Raw genomic sequence first — 16,175 nt, 5'->3', positions numbered from 1 at the left:
TCCCAGCTACCTGGAAGGCGGAGGCAGGAGGATTGCTCTAGCCCAGGAGTTTGAGGCTGCAGTGAGCTATGACAACACCACTGCACTCTAGCCCAAGTGACAGAGCAAGATCCTGTCTCAAAAACAAAGCAAAACAAAACAAAACAAAAAACCCACAAAGAGCACCAGGAGCGGTCGCCTGTAGTCCAGCTACTTGGGAAGCTGAAGGCGGAGGACAGTTTGAGCTGAGGAGTTTGATGCTGCAGTGCAGTATGGGCTATGACCTTACCTGTGAATAGCCACTGCACTCTGGCCTGGGCCACATAGCCAGATCATGTCTCAAAAATAAACGGATAGATGGATGGATCGATAGATAAATAAATAAATACCACAATGAGATAACACTTTGCATCCACTAGGATAGCTATAATCAAGAAGAGGGCCAATAACAAGTCCTGACGAGGATGTAGAGAAACTGGAACCCTTAAATACTGCTGATGGGAATATAAAATGGTACAGCCCCTTGGGAAAACTGTTGGGAATTTCCTCAAATGTTAAACAGAGAATTACCATGTGACCCAGCAATTCTACTCTTAAGTGTACACTCCCCCACCCCCAGGGAACTGAAAGCATTATGTCCGCACAAATGCTTTATGGTATCATATGAAAATTACTGTTTCTGAGACAAAATCACTGTAAGCATATGACAAAAATGAAAATCTTTTTCCTTAAATAAAAAGAAACAAAAAATTCAAATGTCCCTGTGCCTTTTAAGTTCAAGAACCACAGACTTCATAAAGCTTATTTTTGTAAACTGTACTTGGCCTGATGCAAAATGTTTAATTCTATCGCTTTATGTGAAACTGAAATTTTGTTAAAGCTTTTTTTAGGCCTGCTACTTAAGGCAGAAATTTCCTTCCTATTACTGAAAAATAATTGTGACTGTGTAGTGAGTATTTCCACAATAAACTGGTTAAAGCTCCTTAGTAAAACCTTTATTATTCTAACTTTTGAAACTGAATGATATCTGTAGTGATAGAATATTACTATTTTTGGGTTATAAAAGTAAAACTTAAAAAACACAGTACTTAATTTTTTAAAAATGAGTGGAGAGAGACCAAGCATGGTGGCTCATGCCTATAATCCTAGCACTCTTGGGAGGCTAAGGCAGGATGATGCTTGAAGTCAACCATTTGAGGCTGCAGTGAGCTATGGTGACGTTTACTGCACTCTACCTGGGGCAATAGAGAGAGACTGTCTCAGGGGGGAAAAAAAAAAAAAAGAGTGGAGGGAGTTTCTTATTACTAATAAGACAAAAATAACTGCAGTCATCGAAACAGAAGTTTGGGACCCACCTAGAAAAAGCTCCATAAAAGAACATAAACCATGAGAAACATAAAACAAGAAATCACAGACTTTAAATATCTGCAATACTGAGGAAAATTATTAACCTTACTTACTGAATTTTTCAGTCTCACATCTGCATTTCTTAGGGTGAGGAAATATATCTTGGCTACAGCAAAACAACAATCAGAAGTTGCTGCACATGTGTTTTACCACAGTTAAAAAAAATTTTTTTAAAGTTGTTACACCAAAGAAATAGAAAAATACTTTCTATTAACAATACAGTGACCATATGTCTAAGTTTGCCCAGGAAGCCCTGAGTTTATGCCCATTATCATAATAGTTGTTATGGATAATAGTTCTTTTCCCCCTCAAATATGTCCCATTTGAATTATAATAGGAACTGAGTGAACATATTACCTATGGTACTATCCACACAATGGAGTGCTACAAAGCAAAAGCCTGTTTAACCAAAAAAAAAGGGGAGGGGGGTGCCTCTGAACTGCTAAGGAATGATTTCTTAGGTATATTGTTAGGTTAAAAAAAAAAAAAAGGGTCACAGACAAATGTGATTACATCAAACTTAAAAATTTTTTGCATCGAAGGACACAAAATGAAAAGGCAACCCACAGAATGGGAGAAAATATATTTAAATCATATATCTGATAAAAGGTTAATATCTAGAATATATAAAGAATTCCTACAACTCAATAAAATAAAATAGCCACATTAAAAACTGGGCAAAGGAGGCCAGGCATGGTGGTACACAGCCATAGTCCCAGCTACTCCAGAAGATCGCTTGAGCCCAGGAGTTTGAGACCAGCCTAGGCAACAGAGTGAGTGAGACCCCTGTCTCTAAAAAAGTTAAAAATGGGCAAAGGAGGCCAGGTACAGTGGCTCACACCTGTAGTGCTAGCACTTTGGAAGGCCAAGGTGGCAGGATTGCTCGAGGCCAGGAGTTCAAGACCAGCCTGCGCAAGAGCAAGAGAGAGACCCATCTCTACCAAAAAAAAAAGCAAAAGAAAAATAAAAAGAAAAATCATCGGGACTTGTGGCGCACACCTGTTAGTCCCAGCTACTAGGGAGTCTAAGGCAAGAGGCTCGCTGGAGCCCAGGAGTTTGAGGTTGCGGTGACCTGTGATAAGCCACTGCACTCTAGCCCAGGCAATAGAGAGAGACCCTGAGACACTGTCTCCAACAACAACAACAAAAAGGGCAAAGGATGCAACAGACATTTCTCCAAACGTGATATATAAACAATCAACAAGCATACAAAAAGATGCTCAATATGACTGAACATCAGAGCAAATCAAATCAAAACTACAAAGATATCACCTCACACCTATTAGAATGGCTAATAAAAAAACAAATAATAGCAAATGTTGGTAAGGATGTGGAGAAATTAGAACACTCGTGCACTGTTGGTGAGACTGTAAAATAGTACGACTACTAGGAAAAACACTATGGAGGTTCCTGAAAAATTTAAAAATAAAAACAAATATTGCATTTCAAGTTTAAAAAAAATTTTTTTAAATAGAATTACCATATGATCCAGCAAAATCACTTCAGGGCATACACCCAAAAGAACTGAAAAGCAGGGTCTCGAAGAGATATTTGCATTCCTGTGTTCACAGCAGCACGATGCACAACAGTCAAGAGGTGAAAGCAACCCAAATATCCATGGAAGGATGAGTAAACAAAAGGTGTTATATACGTACAGTGGAATATTATTCAGCCATAAAAAGGAAATCCTGTTACATGCTACTAACATGGATGTCCCTTGAGGACGTTATGTTAAATAAGCCACTCACAAAAAGACAAATAAGTAGTGTATGACTCCAATTATACGTATGTAAATAGTCAAATTCAGAGACAGATAATAGAATGGTGGTTGCGAACTGTGGAGTTAGTGTTTAATGGGTACTAAATTTCAGTTTCGCAAGATGAAAAGTTCTAGAGATCTGCTGCACAACAATGTGAATATAGTTAACTATAACACCACTGCACTTAAAAATATCTAACACTTGAAAATGGTTAAAACGGTAAATTTTGTTAAGTGTTTTTTACCACAATTAAAAAAAAAAACAAGAGGCCAGGCACGGTGGGCTCACGCCTGTAATCCTAGCACTCTGGGACGCCGAGGCAGGCGGATTGTTTGAGCTCAGGAGTTCGAGACCAGCCTGAACAAGAGCGAGAACCCGTCTCTACTGAAAAACAGAAAGAAATGATCTGGACAACTAAAAATATATATAGAAAAAATTAGCCGGGCATGGTGGCACATGCCTGTAGTCCCAGCTGCTCGGGAGACTGAGATAGGAGGATCGCTTGAGCCCAGGAATTTCAGGTTGCTATGAGATGCGATGATACCACTGCACTCTACCCTGGGCAACAGACCAAGATCCTGTCTCCAAATAAATAAATATCAGAATTAGAAAACCTCCAATAAAATAAATGACTCAGCCAACAATTAATCATTAGGGGAAACATTTTTTGAGTAAAGGGGTACTCACACAATGACAAAATTATCACCCCACAGATCAAGTATAATTGCAAAGGAGACAATATACCTTTACAATGAAGAAATCCAGTGGACACCACACTAACCAAGTAAACTTAGCACTGTAAATAATAAGGCAAACTAACATCTGTCAGTCCCTATACCTTATTAACGGACCATCACTAGAAGTTGGAGAAGCAGATATTCTGTTCCTCCTGATACGTACAATATAAATCACATATCATCACCTATGAAGTATTTTTGCCAAAAATATTTGCCTCAAATTTAATCAAGCCTCTCTAGATCTAACTTCCAGTTTACAGAAATAAAAGAATAGAGAAACAAGTTAAATGACATTTTAAGCATGCAATCAGAAAATTCCAAAATATGGAACCGTCTTTAAAAAGACGATGCTACAGATTTAATGATAATTGCCTTAGGCTTGATAATGATAACATGATTTTAAACTTTCTTAGCTGGAGCCTGGTTTGAAATAAAAATGTATAAAAGTCTAGGAACAAATGGCATTATTCAAAAAGGCTGCATCCTGAGGTATTAGGGGAGAAGGAATGTATCTTTAATTTACTTTCAAATGGTTGGGGAAGGGAGGGTATACAGAAAGTTAAAGCAAAATTGCTAAATATTAGTAACAGTTAAGTCCAAACAGAAGGCATATGGGTGTCTACTGTATTATTCTTTCACCTTTTCTGTATGTTTGAAATTTCTCATAACATAAAGTTGCAAAAAAGTTACCAGAATATCCTATATACCAAAAAAGGAAAAATGCTCCTTACAAGTATCCTACTAAGTGGAACAGCAATTACAGTATGGAGCAGGGGCTTATAATATGCAACAAACTCAGCCCAAAGCACAATTTTGCATTTCTTATCCCCCTCAAAGATCTGCTCAAAATGGTAAGGCATACAGCCAGATACTACGGGACACCAAGTAACAAAAGGCATTCACAAAGACGACAAATTATAAATAAATGGCAAGTCCCTGAAGCCCTCATTAATGGGATGAGATTTAGCCGGATTCTGAGGAATGAACAGGATTACGAATAGTCTGAAAGGAAGGCGAAGGCAATCCGGAGAAGATAATCCCGACCAACAGGCCATAAGCAAAAGCCAAAGGTCGGAAATAAACCAGGTCTGTGTGAAATACGGATCCCTGTAAAGTCATGAGGGAAATTTTCGTAGAAAAGTATTCATTCCTCAATTTTCATAATGCTTAGGTCTTAGGAATACAAAAATACAAAGCACAACAGTATGTCTTCAACATGCTCACAAAGTAGTAGAAAAGATATACAAAGTACATTAATTAGAAATATACACGGAACGCTTTAACAACGCAGAGAAAGTAGTTAATTTACCAGAGGAATGAGATTGTCAGTAGGTTTTCAACAAAGATATGAGTTAATGTTTAAAAATTGAAAATAATTTCACAAATTAAATTCCAGTCACAGAAAGAAAAAAGTGTTAAAATTTACTGAATGCCTACCATATACACAGTATATATAGTGTATACACTACATGCCTACCAAAGGCACTTTCCCCTTTGCGATAAGTTTTATAACTAACATTTTTATATATAAGGATATTGAAGCTCAGGGAGTTAAATTAACTGACTCAATATAAAAAAAGGTAGGTACAGTTGGGCGCAGTGGCTCACGCTTGTAATCTCAGCACTCTGGGATGCCAAGGTGTGAGCATAGCTTGAGGTCAGGAGTTCGAGACCAGCCTGAGCAAGAGCGAGACCCGTCTCTACTAAAAATAGAAAAAATTAGTTGGGTGTGGTAACTCAAGCCTGTAGTCCCAGCTACTGAGGCAGGAGGATCGCTTGAGCCCAGTTTTAGGTTGCTGTGAGCTAGGCTGATGCCACCGCACTCTAGCCAGGGCAACAGAGTGAGATCCTGTCTCAAAAAAAAAAAAAAAAGGGTAGGTAGTAGTGAGCCTGGCGTTCAAGCGTAGGTCCATCTTCCATCCACTGTTTACATGCCCTTTCTAATACTACCCAACCCTACCTATTTGTAAGCACTCAAATAATGAATACAAGGTACAACACAAACTTTATGAAGTGAGTCACTATCAGAAAATTACTAAAATGTTTAAGAGCCAGAGAAGATGAGAGTAATGTAGGTCAGATTTTCCAACATACTGAAGAGCTTCTGTCTCTAGGACTAGTGTAAATGTTTTGCAATGGGGAGAGAAATGTTACCAAAGAAAAATAATTTTCACGCAAAAAAGTTTTGAACCTAAATCACTGCTAAACACAAAAGACAAAATACTTTTTAAGTATTAAAACCCTGGTCAGGCAACTTGCTTGTCACACAACATATTATAACAGAGAAACTTTCACCATTCAAACAAAACAGAATTAACATCTCTTACCAGCAAGTTTCCACACAAATAAAATTCTTGGAATAATGTCTGGTAGACAACTAAGACTATCTGGAATCCAGGGTTAAACAAAACTTACCAGTTTATGATAGTTAATTAAACATACTTCTATAATGAAGATTTCTAATCTGCAGGCTCCAGTTAACACGACTTTACCTAAAAACACTTGTCTAGCACTCTCCGAAGCCAAGTCAAGAGAACAGCTTGAGCTGAGGAGTTTGAGACCAGCCTCAGCAAGACGGAGACCCCCGTCTCTATTAAAAATAGAAACAGTAGCTGGGCGTTGTAGCATGTGCCTATAGTCCCAGCTACTCCAGAGGCTGAGGCAGGAGGATCACTTGAGCCCAGGAGTTTGAGGTTGCTGTGAGCTAGCCTGATGCCATGGCCCTCTATTCAGGACAACAGAGTGAGACTCTTTCTCAAAAATAAATAAAACACTTGTAAAATTTCAAATTTTTTGATAAGCAACTTCAAAAAGATTATAAATACATTCATACGTGAAAAACTTTCATTAATATTTTTGTTGTCGTAGTTATAAAGCTTTACTGTAACCTCACTTTCTTATTCTGAAATATAAAGCAGTTCAAACTTCAACAATAATCAAATAACATTTTCCCACTAATGTGAAAAGTATATGGACTTCTTTTTACTTAGCAAAGAGAGCTCTGAATAGGCACCTTAAATGGTTGGTAAAAATATAATTAAAGGCTTAGGTCAAGATAAAACTGTGATGGCAAAATCTTGTTTTAGTATTTATCACCAACCAAAGAAAAGAATGCAAGTTGAGACATCAGCTTCATAGATAACGATTTATTTTTCCCTAAAGCACTATGATGTAAGCCAACTTTCTACCAAAATTCTTCCCAGGAGTACAGGAAAGACAAGATAAAATTTCTCCCTAAGTTTGAATATGCTAAATACAAACTTCAGGTCTCAGCACCAACTCATATCTACGTAGTATTGTACCTTCTTGTGGTCAAGGAGATCCATTAAAAAGTGCAAAAGTATCGTGAGTGTCAAATGTAATTAAGATTAGGAAAAGAAAAATGCTACCAGGGGAACAATTAACATGTTCCCTTTAACTAACAGTCACTAAAAGTTTTGTTTGAAATAAATACCTTTACCACTGCACCACATTCACAGGCAAAAAACACTGCCTGCACTAGGTCTCCAGAGTGTATGTATTTAAAGGCAACTCTATCCTCCGAAGAGGTGTTCCTTTCAGCACACGCTTTTTGTTCATACTTTAATGTCTTCCAAAGTTTCTGAACAGAAAACTTAATGTCATCTGTGTAGAAACTACTTTAAAACATTTTCGACAGGCTCTCTACAGGCTCTCGTATTTTTCAGATTTGATTTAAACCGATCCAATTAAGGAATTCCCTATCGACCCTCCTCCTCCTCCTTACTCCGGAAGGACCACTGACCACGAAGGTTACAATTAAGTACCAACATTTATTTTCTATTTAAAAAAGGAATGCTTTCTAAGACCCTAAATATCCAGTTGCCAAAAGACAACTTAAAATTGGAAAAAGAGAGTTATTAAAAGGACACTTGCAGGAAGCACGGTCTAAAGCGAACCAAATAGGAATATAACTATTCCAAAAGAGCAGGGCTTTGCCTGTCAAGCTGTAGCCTTACCCTTGTTACAAATACTGATTTCAAACCACAATAACATCAAGGCTAAACAAACCTTCAGCTGTTTTACGGGTTTCACATTAACTTCCCTTGATCCCTTCAACCAACCACTCAAATCTACACTCCCTTCAACTCTAGGCCCACCTCCTTCCACTCCTGCCCCAAATCTCAGTCTACTTAAACGCACTTCGCCCCTCCAAACTTCACGTCTTATCTGTGGCCTGCCTTACTACTTGTGTCTTCTCGTCGCCACCGGTCCCAGGAGGGGACTTATTCCTAGCATGCCCTCCTTCCCTAGTCAGCCTCAATCCTCCAGCCCCTTGTCCTAAGGCTGGAACCCGCCCCAATCGATCCTCCCAGCTTCTCCAACCTGTCCCGAGGCGCCCCTCCAGGCCCCCAAAGCACGCAACGGCCGAGCCTGAAAATGGCGGAGAGTGCCGCTGCCTACTGCTGGAGAGCAGTCCGTTGTCGCCGCCGCACTCACCGTCTGGAGTTGAGCAGAGCTCCTAATGGCGGGCAAAGCGTTCGTTTTCACTGTCGAGAATACCTCTCCTGCCTGGCCTCCTCCCTCCGCCCCTCTCAATCCCGCTCCTCCAAAGGAGCAGCCGCCATCTTCCCCTATGAGCCACTGAACGCACGCCCTTGCGTTATCACGCACCGGCGCACGGTGCTACGTCACGCGCTCCGGAGCCGTGGGCCTCCGTAGGGCTCGATCCGCGCATGTGCACAAGTAGAGGGCCGGGCCTGGCTGCATACGCGGCTTGGTTGAGTGCTTTCTTTGTTCTGGGGCGAGGAGGTCCGCTCTGCCTCCCGGATGAAGAATGAGGCCAGAGTGTTTCGCAGTACTGGTTTTCTTCATATTGTGCGCTAAGCTGCATGCTCTCAGAAAGAACCTTTTTTCCAAAATTTGAATGAGCTATTTCTGCGGAGGCGGTGCGGTGGTTATAGCAAGCTATTTGACCAGGCCGACCGAGAGTCACGCTGTGGGCAAAGCACCTCGCCTTGCTAAGTCTGTTCATCTGCGGGTTGATGAAAGCACCTAGCAGAGTCAGGCACGCAATTAGGGTTCACACATTGCCCCATGCCAGCTGTGCCTCTAGATTATCTCCTTTCTTCACTTAGTCGACAGACCGAGTTATCTTATGGTACAACCACTTTGGAAAACCGTTTCAGAGTTTCTACTAAAGATAAGTGTACGTTTATCCTGCGCCTCAGAAATTTCACTTCAAGAGGAATGAGTGCATACGCCCACCAAAGGCGTGTACAAGAATGTTCGAAGCACCTTTATTCATGATAACCAAAAAGTGGTAACCCAAATGTCCATCAGTAGTTGAATGGGTAGATTGTACTATAGTCATACAGTGGCTTCTACACAGCAATAGGAAATAACTATTGATAAACGCAGCAACCTGGATGAATAAAGATGCTTGCTGTATGGTTCCATTTATATGAAGTTCAGAGAATACAACAGCAAAACAAGTAGTTCTCCAATATGGATCAAGATTCTTAAAAATATTTCTTAGTTTTTCCTTTGGAGAAGAACTGGAAAATAAAAAAATAAAAATAAATAAAAAATATTTCTTAGTTTTGACTCCATAATCCTCTTCCAAAAATCTATCCTAAGGATAGTCTCAGAAATGTGAAAAAGATTTGTGTACTAACCATTCATTGAGGTTTAGATGATAGCAAAAAAATGGAAACACGTCCAACACAGAGTATACAAAGTTTTTATGGCATCAGAATGCTGATGTTGTTTATGTGCCTAGAAATAACCAAGGAAATATATAAAAATGGGTTTAAGGACAACTATTTTCTTCAAATACATGTTTTGCTTTTGTAGTCACAAGGGAGAGGGTGTGTGTGTTTTTTTTATTGCAGTAACAGGTTGCTAAAGTATGTTAAATTATTTATTTGATTTTTTTGGTTTTTTTGAGACAGAGTCTTGCTCTGTTGCCAGGGCTAGAGTACAGTGGCATCATTATAGCTCACCGCAACCTCAGATTCCTGGGGTCAAGCAATCCTCCTGCCTATCTCCTGTATAGCTCTGGGACTACAGGCTTGCACCACCATGCCTAATTTTTTTGTGTTTTTGTAGAGATAGCAAGATAAGATCTTGCTATGTGGCTCAGGCTGGTCTCAAACTCCTGGCCTCAAGTGATCCTCCTGCGTTGGCCTCCCAAAGTGCTGGGATTACAGGTGTGAGCCACCATGCCCAGTCAAACTATTTGTTACTAAATGCATCTCTATTTGTGACAGTTTACAATTTATTATGTCCTGTTGATTATTTAGCATTATACCACCCATGACTTGGGGAATCTTTCTTTCCATTTTTCCATTTGTTTGGACTCAACTCGGAAGCTACTGGATTAATACGTATCAGAACCCCACACCACCCCAGGTGTCAAGAATTTAATTTTTACTCAACCTTGATTCCAAGAAGGCAGGAATTATCATAAACTTGAAAGCAACCACCAAAGATTTAGGAAAGCAAGAATCTCACTCCCGGCCGGGCGTGGTGGCTCACACCTGTAATCCTAGCATTCTGGGAGGCCAAGGCGAGGTGGATTGCTTGAGCTCAGGAGTTCGAGATTCAACCTGAGCAAGATCCAGACCCTGTCTCTACTAAAAATAGAAAGATTAGCTGCGCGTGGTAGCACCTGTCTGTAGTCCCAGCTACTCAGAAGGCTGAGGCAAGAGGATCACACCAGCCCAGGAGTGTGAGGTTGTAGTGAGCTATGATGACACCATTGCATGCTAGCCAGGTCAACAGAGCAAGAGTCTGTCTCAGAAAAAAAAAAAAGAAAGAAAGAATTTTACTCCAAGCTAGGATACGTGAGTGTGTATATCCCCTAAAAGAATATGGTGAGGAAAAAAAAATGGATGGTGGGGGTGGGGGTGGGGGTAGGAGGAGCAGGGATGGGTGGTATGAAAGAACCTGTAAGTCAGTCTACAAACCACTTATTCATGCAGCAAATACTTACTGTACTGCATTTCTCCTAACTTCTGGAAACAGAATAAACCAGACCTCAAGAAGTTCCCCACAGGCCGGGCGCGGTGGCTCATGCCTGTAATCCTAGCACTCTGGGAGGCCCAGGTCGGAGGATCGCTTGAGGTCAGGAGTTCCAGACCAGCCTCAGCAAGAGTGAGACTCCGTCTCTACTAAAAATAGAAAAAAAAAAATTAGGCGGGCGTGGTGGTGCATGCCTGTAGTCCCAGCTACTGGAGAGGCTGAGGCAGGAGGATTGCTTGAGCCCAGGAGTTTGAGGTTGCTGTGGGCTAGGCTGACGCCATGGTGCTCTAGCCCAGGAAACAAAGCAAGACACTATCTCAAAAAAAAAAAGGAAAGAAAATATTGCATACATGTACTTTTTCCCCTAAACATATAGGATATCGTACAAACCTCATCTTCTCTTTTGACAGTATTTCTTGACATTTTTCCTTCTCAGTTCATATACAGACATATCTTTAGTCTTTTAAATAGCTTCTCAGTTTTGTTGTATGGTTGAATAATAATTTACTTAACCAGTCCTCTACTGATGATGGCACCGAGGTCACTTCCAGTCTTTCACTAATACAAATAATGCTACAATCACCATTCTTTTTTTTTTTTTTTAAGGCCAGGTCTCACTATATTGCCTAGGCTGGACTTGAACTCCTGGGCTCAAGTGATCCTCCTGCCTCAGCCTCCTGAGTAGCTGGGACTATAGGTGTGCCATTGTACCTGGTGTCTTAAGTGTCCTTTATACATATAAATACAGCTCCATATATCACCTCCCCATTGGGTTAACACCGACTATTTCCAAGCGACCTATTCCCATCATCTGTATAATGCAGCCTTCTCATCCCTTTCTAGAGGCAGAGAAAGCCAATGTGTTCTACCCAGCAATAATAAAAAATCAAAAACAACAAACTAAAGCAGCTAGTGTCTGAATTAAAGACTAAAGACAGTGCATAGAGTATCTTTAAATATACAACTCGGATGCTTCAAAAAACAAAAACGCTTGTTAGAATACTGCATATGCAACTACATGTCTGTGCTACAAAGCATGCAGGGAGAGACAAAGAACACTGAACCCCATGTCAGTAGGCTTGGGTCAGAGCCCTGGCTCTGCCACCGGTGAACTGATGTTGGCCTCCATTGACTCCACTGCAATGCCTCTTACAGAATTTTAGGAGCACTTGGAAAAGTTCATTCTGCAGCCCAGGATTTGCTGTTGGTTTGGGGACTATTTGAATGCCACTATTAAAGCCTCATCCTTGTGTGTCCTAAATATTTTTCTGTCTCTAGGAATGCCATTAGTCAGATAGTCCTGGATTGAAATCTTTTCTGGAATTTTCATCTTACCTCTAATTTTCTGGCTGCATAATATTGATTTTTCTGAGTTTCAGCTTCTTCCTTGGTAAAATGGAATAATATGGCTCAGTCTTCAAAACGAATTGCAAATCTGACCACATCTCATTTCCACTGCTATCGTTCTAGTCCAGATACGACAGACTGTGCTTGGAGTCTAGTAAACAATGGCTTTTACATTTTTAAAGGGGTTTTTTTAAAAAAAGGAAAGACTATGACAGAGACCTATAAGCAGCCCACAATGCCTGGCATACTCTCTCACCCCTTACAGAAGCTGTGCTGATCCCTGCTCGAGCCCAAGCCATTTTTGCTGAGCTGCTGCAATAGTCTCCCAACTATCGTCCCTGCTTCCCCTTTTCATCCGTTTCCTCTCCCACCCGACTCCAGTCTGTGTTCTACATAGCAGCCAGAATGACTATTTAAAACAAAAATCAGACCTTACTCACCCTCCCTACTTAGAACCTCCAAATAGCTTCCCGATGTGCCGAGTATAAAATCCAAACCCCTTGTGCCATAATTTAGATCTGTTTACATCTGAAACCTCAGCTCCTGCCAATTTTTCTCTGACTCAGGAAGCTCCAGCCACTCCAGCTTGTTTTCTCTGCACCCCCACCCCTACCCCTGCCCATGCATGCCTTCCCACTTGGTATATTCACTCCTGGTCTGGAAGTCATTCCTCCTAGATTTTCCCGTAACTGCATCCTTGGCAGCTCAAATAGCATCTCCTTAAAGACATCAATTCCAGACACCGTATCTAATGTAGTACACCTTCCCAGGCTAATCTAACTAGCAGCTTTTCTTGTCTGTCTCTCCCCACTAGAATAGGCTCTGGGAGAGCTGGAAGCTTGTCATCTTGTTCCCCTTTTTCATCCCAATCTATATGGTAGTTACTCAATAAACCTTAATTAATAAAATATCAAATAATGAGAAGGTATAAGAGCATTAGAGATTGTAAGAGCATGAAGGCCTGTCCAAGAGTGTTTTTAAAAATTCCCCAAGGGTTGGGGTGAAGTTTCAATTAGACACATAAGACCCTTAACAGTGCTTAACCACAAACACCTGGGCTCAAGAACCGTCCCCTGAAACCTCCTCTATTTGGACACCTCCTCTATCTCGAATGCAAATAAACCTGGAAGTTACAGGGCCTCTGTTCCTGAGTGTGTGTGTGTGTGTGAGAGAGAGAGACAGACAGACAGACACGCACACACACACACACACACATATATATGAGAGATTGAGCCTGGGAGTACCCCAGGGCTATACCACTTTTTAAAATATTGGAATACTCCCATAAGTAAGCTCTGACCATCCACATCTCCCCAGGATTAGATCCAGCAATTAGAGGGTTAACACCTGACCGCACTAAGGCCAGTGACCCTTAGGCTGTTAAATATTTTGGTGATTTTTTTTTTTGGTTTTGTTCCTTTTTTTTGAGACAGTGTCTTGCTTTGTCACCCAGGCTAGAGTGCAGTGGCATCATCATAGCTCACTGCAGCCTCGAACTCCCTGGCTCCAGTGATCCTCTTGCCTCAGCCTCCTGAGTAGCTAGGACTTGAGGCATGTGCTATTTTTTCTTATTTTTCATAGAGGCAAGGTCTCACTGTGTTGCCCCAAAGTGCTAGGATTACACCTGTGAGCCACTATGCCCGGCTAAGTTGTTAAATATTTTTAAAACCACCCCTACTTATTGATAATTTGTTTACTGGCAGAAGAGAGTTTCTCAAAAGGTCAGTTTGGACTAGACTCTAAAGAATCTGCTTTGCCAAGAGCTGCTCTGTGCAATCTTATATTGGGAGACCAGCTATTTATTATTAATATATTACTATGTAAGCCAGCCCATTTTTTTGAGGTGGGGTCTTTCTATGTTGTCCAGGCTGGAGTAAAGTAGCTATTCACAGTTATGATCATAGCACACTGCATGCTTGAACTCCTGGACTTGAGATTCTCCTGCCTCAGCCTCCCCAGTAGCTGGTACTACAGGTATGCACCATCATGCCCAGCCTAAACCAGCCCATTTTTACCTATCAAGAACAAGACATATAGATAACAGTTTAGTTTTCCACTTCACAGAGGTCTATACAACTTCCAGGCTCTTCATCTGATCCTGAAATGCAAACAGAGGTGATTTGAAAGCCCACACGAGATTTGGGATGAAAAGCTGTGGGTCCCTCCCCAGGACTGTGCGACTAGGAGGCTCAACAGCGGTTGGCATAAGAGGAGGTGTTGAGACTATGCTGAAACTTTCGAGTCCTGCGTGCCGCTGAGCCCAGATCTAGCTGGGGTCAGCAGGCCTGAGCACGGAGAGCTGGTGTGTCCATGGGGAAAGGGAAGCGGGCATTTGGCACTTTCTTGTCCAAGCTAAAGTAACGTGACCTGGATGAGAAGGCGGGTACAGTTCAAATGTCCCTTTAGGAGTGACAAATATATTCTTCTTTTGTGTCCACTTACTGAAGTATCTGATTTTTACTTGATGCCACATCAAATATTGTGATTGTGAACCATTTGGCTCCTGTTTAATAGGTGAGGAATATTCCATGATGTAACATGCCATCTCTCTATTATTGGATAAAGACTGAGAATCAGCTCTGGATGTAGAGCTTTTTCTGTATTCACGATATTTGGCACACAGGATAATTCCCAGAAATGGAATCACTAGGGAGCCAGGCCGAGTGGCTCATGCCTACAATCCCAGCATTCTGGGAGTCCGAGGTGGGAGGATTGCTTGAGGCCAGGAGTTCAAGATTAGCCTGAGCAAGAGCGAAACGCTGTCTCTACAAAAAAATAGAAATCAGCCAGGCATGGTAGTGCACACCTATAGTCCCAGCTCCTCGGGAGGCTGAGGCAGGAGAATCACTTGAGCCCAGGAGTTTGAGGTTGCAGCAAGCTATGATGATGCCACTGCACTCTAGCCCAGGCAACAGAGGGAGACTCTGTCTCAAAAAACAAAAAACAAAAGAAAGTGTAAAATTATAAAAGAAGAAATAGAAACCAAAATAAAAGAATAATACATTGAGAAAGAGGAACAGACTGATTTGGTAAAGATCAAATGAACATCAGAAAATGATATAAACACACATGATATAAATAAATGATATAAACATCATAAAATGAGAATGATAGTTTCTGAAATTAAAAACTCTGTGTATAGGGCTGGGGAGTGCAAGCATGGGAGCAGGCAAGAGAATAACTACTAATGGGTACAAAGTTGCTTTCTGGGGTGATGGAATGTTTTAAATTTAGATTGTTATGATGGTTGCACAACTCTGTATATATACTACAGACCATTAATTTGTATAACTTAAACTTTGCGGTATGTAAATTATATTTCAATAAAGCTGTTAACAAAAACCTCTCAGTGGATACATTAAACGGCGGAGTAGGCATAGCTGAAGAGAGACTTAGTGACTGAAAAGACAGACTGGGAAATCACTGAAAATACAGCAACAAGTGATGAAACAAAAGCAAAATATGAGAGGCTGAGACATGGAGGAGAGAAGAAAAAAGCCAAATATGGTATAGATCTAATAATAGTCAAGGAGAAAAGAGAAAGAATGAGAAAAAAGCTGCAATAAAAGTGACAATGACTGAATTGTCCCAAATCATAAAAGACATGATTCCACAGATAGAGGCAGCACATTAACTGTCAAATAGGATGAACAAAAATGAATCCAGGCCAGGTGCCATGGCTCACACCTTTAATTGTAGCACTCTGGGAGGCTGAAGTGGGAGGATCACGTCAGGTCAGGAGTTCAAGACCAGCCTGAGCAAGAGTGAGACCTTGTCTCCACTAAAAATAGAAAAAAATAGGGCAGGGCACGGTGGCTCATGCCTGTAATCCTAGCACTCTGGGAGGCTGAGGCGGGTGGATCGCTCAAGGTCAGGAGTTTGAGACCAGCCTGAGCAAGAGCAAGACCCCGTCTCTACTAAAAAATAGAAAGAAATAATCTGGACAACTAAAAATATATAC

At 41.0% G+C, this 16,175-nt stretch overlaps 1 protein-coding gene across 2 annotated transcripts in view; it reads right to left on the bottom strand.

Moving 5' to 3' along the window:
• The window catches only part of WDR33 (WD repeat domain 33), a 102,084-nt gene extending 93,575 nt beyond the window's left edge, over window positions 1-8,509 (bottom strand). For both annotated transcript variants that reach the window (XM_012649949.1, XM_012649950.1), the window contains exon 1: window positions 8,342-8,509. The gene's annotated coding sequence lies outside the window, so the exon portion shown is untranslated. The remainder of the gene's footprint in view (window positions 1-8,341) is intronic.
• Window positions 8,510-16,175: the final 7,666 nt, after the last annotated feature.

This window comes from Propithecus coquereli, unplaced genomic scaffold (assembly GCF_000956105.1).
Source record: "Propithecus coquereli isolate 6110/MARCELLA unplaced genomic scaffold, Pcoq_1.0 Scaffold307, whole genome shotgun sequence".
In the NCBI taxonomy this organism is placed as follows: Eukaryota; Metazoa; Chordata; class Mammalia; order Primates; family Indriidae; genus Propithecus; species Propithecus coquereli.
Note: the sequence above shows the minus strand (reverse complement) of the source record. Positions and strands in the feature narration are given on the sequence as shown.